The sequence below is a fragment of the Arachis ipaensis genome, chromosome B3 (assembly GCF_059453495.1).
Source record: "Arachis ipaensis isolate K30076 ecotype BB chromosome B3, ASM5945349v1, whole genome shotgun sequence".
Classification (NCBI taxonomy): Eukaryota; Viridiplantae; Streptophyta; class Magnoliopsida; order Fabales; family Fabaceae; genus Arachis; species Arachis ipaensis.
The window spans coordinates 20,769,577-20,775,387 of record NC_142438.1 but is presented as its reverse complement, the minus strand read 5'-3'; the positions used below and the strand labels follow the sequence as shown (position 1 = coordinate 20,775,387).

Sequence of the window (5,811 nt, the reverse complement as noted above, 5' to 3'; positions counted from 1 at the left end):
CATTCCCATCAGAACTCTTGCTTGACAGTTGTAACCGTAACTAATGAAGAAATTAGAATTGGAAGTTAATATGTAGATGTGATTTCCAAAATGTGTTAGTTGGAAATATATTATTATATGTGAAATAATAGATGGATAATGGTTACCTTTCTGGAAGTCTTGGTGGGAGTTCTTTGACTTTTGTGTTGTGGTTGCCGAGAAGAGATTGTTGTGTCGGCCTTTCTTTTTTGGGGTCTTTTGGGAGAACCCTCAACAGCAGGGTCTGTTCGAATGATAGATTACTGGATTACCTCCAAGGTACGGTTGTACCTAGAATTGTAAGCAGCCCACCATTCGAAACAAGATTTCGTAATGTATGAGCTACGATCATAAACAAGGAAATTAAAATGTTCCTTGTGTTGTTGATTTGTTGCAAGGAGAAAATCACAGTCGTGTTGAGAGGGCAGAGTGATAAGGCAGAGTGGTTTGTTGTTATGAGGAAAATGGGTTGGAATGGCTTGCGAAAATCCCAGTTCTCTGGCTGTATAGTGAGGGGCGTATAGGGCCACCTTGAGCTTTTCCTTTTTATGCTGGGGTAACCCTATAGAAATTACTTGAACAGCTAACAGATTCGCCCAGTTTCGATTAGCTAGTTCACTTTCCTCTGTGTCATGTGGCAAGAGCAAGCGATCGAGCCATTCAGGGCCACGATTTCGACGCAAAAAAGGGCGAAATCTAAATCCTCATTGTCGAAATTTTTACAGGAATGGAAGAGAGAAAAAACAGTCCAGAATCGGTCCTCATCTGTTTATGTATTTGGGAAGTTGGGTTTATAATCAGCTAATCGAAAACCTTCGATGTGCTGTTTATCAGTGACACCACCTCCAGGTTTCGTCATAATTTTTTTGAAAATGGCATTGAGCCATAGTTGGAGGAGCCAGAGAGGGCCACCTGTGCTGATTATACTATTGTCTCGAAGACAATGAACGAATTGACCAAGTTTTTCGAAAATGTGCCCTAGGAGAAGTTTGGTCAAATTAAGAACTTTCCCTTCGTGAAGCAAAGCAGCCAAGGGAAGAAAGAGCTTTGACATCTGGACGCTTCGAGAACAGAAAAGAATTGCATTCAGCCAATAGAATAAGAAGGCCACATGTTCATCATCTGTAACATCAGTATTTTCTACACCCATGTTATTAGCGATGAAATCGCTGTAAGAATTGGTTAAGGCAACATTGTATTGGTGCTCGTGCTACATGTTAGGGGTGCAATCTGGAGAGTTTATTGGAAGCCCCGTGATAGCAGCTACATCCAAAAGGGACATTTCGATCATTCCACAAGGGAGGTGAAAGTTGTTGGTTGTCTTGTTCCAAAAGCAAGTCACAGTCCCGATCATCCAAGAAAGTGTTGTAAGTGAGAAATGGGAGAGCCTTAGTAGTTCTTGTATTCCTAAAGCCCCCCAGTCAGCACTTTTCGTGGGTTCAAGGCGTTGGTACCAGGCCGAGAAGTCAAATCCTCGAGGATTAATCTTTGGATTATTCCTGAAGGGTTTTTGATTAATGAAGTGGGAAATGTTACAAGCTTGGTTGATCAATAGATCTTCTCCTTCAGCACTAGAAAAGAAAGAAAGTTTTTTGTTTGCCCTCTCTAGGGATTCGATTGGCCCGAGAAAACAATGGGTATCTGTGCCTACTGTGAAGGGGATTAAGATTCTAGTGTCATTAGTTTGCAGTTGAGGATCGTCAATGACTTCATCATTGACTTGGTTTAGTATGCGAAGGGCTGGTGGAGCTGGCGGCGCTACTGCATGACCTTTACCTTTGTCTTGAGAAGTAGCATGAGAAGAGGAAGCGGCCATTGTAGAATGAAGAAACAAGGTTGAAAATTTTGTAAGGAGGTTTGATGTAAGAGGGATACAGGGAATAATGAGTTTCAAAGAAAATTTGAACAAGGGTGAGATTGGTGAATTTAAAGTGTTATTGTAACCGTTACTGTAGAGAGAATACGAATAGAGGTAACTTCGCAAGGAAGATGAAGTGGGAGGAAGAGGAAGCGTGAGTCTCGGAAAACGTGTCGAGTGGATCAATATTAATGGGAAGTTAAATGATAGTTATTACTGATTTAAATTGAAATTTGAATTTGGATTAAGTGTTTTATCTTCCAATAAAGTTATCGAAAGTAAACACATTAATCCAAGGGGGCAATTTGTTGATTGACAAAATATTTTCGATGAAGGTAAGCAGTTCGAAGACATAAGCAGTTTTTTGAAAGGATACACGCGCAAGCATTAGACGGAGGTTCTCGACACGGATTCGATTTCAAGACCTTTCGATAAATTGAGCAAGTCAAATCGAACAAGGTACTCGAGTCAAGTAATCGAAATAAATTATTCGAATAAGTGATTCGAGTAGACTATGGTAGTGGAGAAGTTAGAGGCTTCTATCACGCGAGGTAATCATGGGAAACGTTTAGGCAGGAACGGTTACCAAGGAGAATGCATTTAAAGTTGTAATTTTGTAATTAATTCAGTTACTAAAAGTAGATTATAAATACTAGGAAGTCTTAGGGAATTAGGGTTGGAACTTTTACTCAGAAAACACTTAAGCACACTCACATCCCCAAAAAATTCCTGAGTCTACGATCGAGTAACTTTTCTGTAGGGTTCCTTCCATATTTTCTTTCTTTCAATTTATCTTGTAACTTTACCTTTCAAGCAGATTTATCTTTAAGTGTTCTTTATCTTCTTCGTCTAATTTACATTTCTGCGTTTTAAATTTCCATGTCAAAGTCCTTTGACCCAGTCAAAGTCCTTTGACCCAGTCAAAGACATTTTATTTGTTTTCTTTCAATTTCAATGCAAGCCTTTCCGTTTTCTGTATACTTTCTTTTCGAAAAGTTTACCTTTTTTGTTTCTTTCATTAATTTATCAATTTAAATTTATTTTTATTTTCAAAATTTACTTAATCGAAGACACTTTGATGCACTTTAAGAAAACTAGTACCTACACAGAGAAGTATGTTTCGCTCCCAGATCACTAAATATCGAACCACAATCGATTTGCAAAAAATCGACAAAACAATTTTTATATCAGTAATTGCTTTTTTATGAAGAAAATCTTTCGCCCTTCCAAACGACCTATCCGACTATCCTTCTCCACCAGAACTAACAGGTGTCTTTTTTGTATTGTCAGACATTGTACGTTATTTTTATTTTTATATAAATTTTCTCAGACTACTGGATTACACCATGTATGGCCCAACGAAAAATAAAAGAATACGGGTCGGGTCAACGCTACGCTTACAAAGGCACCAAGTGCGGGTTCCCTTGTTGAGGCAAAAACGCTTACGGTCCAAAAAAAACTAGGGTTTTAGACTTTAGAGGAGGTTTTGTTACGCCTATATAATTCTCCATTCCCTCTTCTCTTCTCATAAGCCACCATTCCTTCTCTTGCCGTATTTAGGGGTTTAGGTGCAGCGATTCAAACTCTGCAATACATCATCACTAAATCTGTGTCTCCAGCGTCAAATTTGCTTCCAATTTTTATCGAATTTCTCTGCACGAGCTACCCGGGCTTCTCTGATAGATCCGTGACGTGAATGTCCCAATGCACGTGCTAAAATCACGCCGTTCGTGTTGCAGTTTAGCCCTAATTTTTCAATGGCTCAAGCTGTGTCAAAGAAACGGCAAAAGTCCCCTATTGTGATGAATTCAGTTTGATTCTGAACTTGAATTTGCCTCGCTATGCCTTCAGCTTGTTTTCGAACGCAAAAGTGTTCAATGAAATTGGGAGCTAGTCCTTGAGGCGCAAATTAATTATCGGTCGTTTTCAATTTTCGGGTTCTTAAATTCGCACTGTTTTTTCCTCTGAAAATGTCCGAAACATTGTTATTCAAATCATAAAGTACTAGTTTTGACGTTTTATTTCTTAACGTATTGAATCTCTTGGCAATGATTACAATTTATCCGCGCTTCTGAGAATATTCTATGAAGCATAAAGGATAAAAAATGGTTGAATTTCTTGATATGAGCCAAGTTTTAATATTTTCTTATTTTAAAACAGGAAAATTGATTCAGCGAGTTAGTTACTTAGTTGGCTATGAGGATGTTTATTCAGCTTTTAATGCCAGTTCTGCTTCTGATTAACTGTGATTGATAGAGCTGTTACACAATCTGAGCCTCTCAATAATGTTGGAGTCCTCTGTGTGTGTCTGTGTGTCAGATCTCATCTAATTAGGGTTTAGAGATTCTAGTGGATAATTCTGATATAGTAACCCTAAATTTTTTATAGTTTTAACATTTGTTTTATGACATGCGGTAGTTTGGTTATTGGAATAATTAGCATGGTGTATTTTAGTTGGTAGTTATTACTAGCTTAGCAAAATTATTACTATCAACTACATCATAAATACTAAGCTACTATCTATTAACTAATAATTAAAATACATTGTGTTGCCGGTGACGATATAATCCAATTGTTTGAGGTGTTTTGGAGCCAAGACCCTGTTTTCAGGGAGAACCTCCTTGGTGAAGCTACATTCATATGACGTTACTGGATTTAACCGAGGCAGTATTTAAATAAAGAATTAACTTACTGATTTCTTTTTGTTTCAAGTTTAATCTAACATTGTTACTATGACTTATTCAATTGCAAGTGTGGTTTAGCTAAGTTCATAGCAAGCTACTAGGTTTATGTTTTGTTTCATCCAAATTTATTTATTGAGTTTCACTATACTCTATTCCGTCCTAAATGGATTAGGGTCTGAAAAACTCATAGATTGTTGTGTTGTTCATCACCTTCATTTCTTGTTTAACCCACGAGATAGGAGACAAATACCAGCACTACATCTTTTGCAAAGTTTTAATATAGGTTTCAAGCAGCATGGATTATGATGTTAATATGAGAAATTTTCTTTTTGTTGCTCTAATTTTTGTTAGCTTCTACTTCTGATTTTAAGTTGTTGCTGCTTTTATATTGTTGTTCAGATTTAAAAGATTTTCGTTGAGTGCATAGCTTTATATTGTTATTCAGACTTCAAAGATTTTTGGTGGGTATAGAACTTCAGATTGTTATTGTGGACTTGCGAGATGTGATCATAAATAATATTGAAGACCAAGTAGATTCCAAGTGTAACAATTTAAAATATGTATTAATCAAGTTAAACTAAGTTAATGTGTTTGATGTTTAAATCGATGAAAGTGAAGGACTTTGGTTGATAATAAGGTTGTCCATCTGCAAGGATTACAGAAGAGGTCATGTTTTGGATTTTGCCCTGATGAAGACAGCTTGGAGAGTGCAGACAGAGGCTTAATGAAAAAATGAACTATTTGTATTTGTTCTAGTTTTCCAGATTGCTTTTAAGCATATGCTGTTATGTTCAATATAATTTTTTTTTTCGTGAGTTTAACTATACCCTGTTCGGTTCCAAACGGATAAGGGTCTGAAAAACTCAAAGATCAATGTGTGTTGTTTATCAGCTTCATTTCTTGTTTAACCCACGAGATTGGAGTTAAATAACAGCACTACAGATATGTAACAAGTTTATTCCAATTCTTATCTTTTGTTAGCATGGTTTCTGAAATCTTGTTTTTTTGTTTTCTCTCTTCCTTTTTGGGTGGGTTACTATGTAGGTATTCTATACACTTGAGTTAGGGTTATTTGTGCCAAAGTGTGTATAACATGTTATTGAAACAATACATTATGAATTAACGAAGAGTATATATTATAAAATTTGATGTCTTGGATGTTGAATTTCATAAGGTTATTAAACAAACTAATGTAAGTTACCATGACCTTTGTTCAAAGTTGCAAACTTCTACTTAATTTAGTTCAATGCA

General features: G+C 36.6%; 6 non-coding genes across 6 annotated transcripts; all 6 read left to right on the top strand.

Moving 5' to 3' along the window:
* The first annotated feature begins 3,529 nt into the window (after positions 1-3,529).
* On the top strand, positions 3,530-3,668 carry LOC148570005 (small nucleolar RNA snoR134). Its single transcript, XR_015908964.1, has one exon. It is a non-coding gene; the product is annotated as a small nucleolar RNA snoR134 (small nucleolar RNA).
* Positions 3,669-3,919: 251 nt separating this feature from the next.
* LOC148570004 (small nucleolar RNA U36a) lies at positions 3,920-4,007 on the top strand. Its single transcript, XR_015908978.1, has one exon. It is a non-coding gene; the product is annotated as a small nucleolar RNA U36a (small nucleolar RNA).
* Positions 4,008-4,064: 57 nt separating this feature from the next.
* Positions 4,065-4,157, top strand: LOC148570003 (small nucleolar RNA Z223). Its single transcript, XR_015880450.1, has one exon. It is a non-coding gene; the product is annotated as a small nucleolar RNA Z223 (small nucleolar RNA).
* A 270-nt stretch (positions 4,158-4,427) lies between these two features.
* On the top strand, positions 4,428-4,542 carry LOC148570002 (small nucleolar RNA Z278). The gene has a single exon (XR_015908946.1). It is a non-coding gene; the product is annotated as a small nucleolar RNA Z278 (small nucleolar RNA).
* A 172-nt stretch (positions 4,543-4,714) lies between these two features.
* LOC148570001 (small nucleolar RNA snoR97) lies at positions 4,715-4,823 on the top strand. Its single transcript, XR_015880371.1, has one exon. It is a non-coding gene; the product is annotated as a small nucleolar RNA snoR97 (small nucleolar RNA).
* A 570-nt stretch (positions 4,824-5,393) lies between these two features.
* On the top strand, positions 5,394-5,504 carry LOC148570000 (small nucleolar RNA snoR97). The gene has a single exon (XR_015880264.1). It is a non-coding gene; the product is annotated as a small nucleolar RNA snoR97 (small nucleolar RNA).
* Positions 5,505-5,811: the final 307 nt, after the last annotated feature.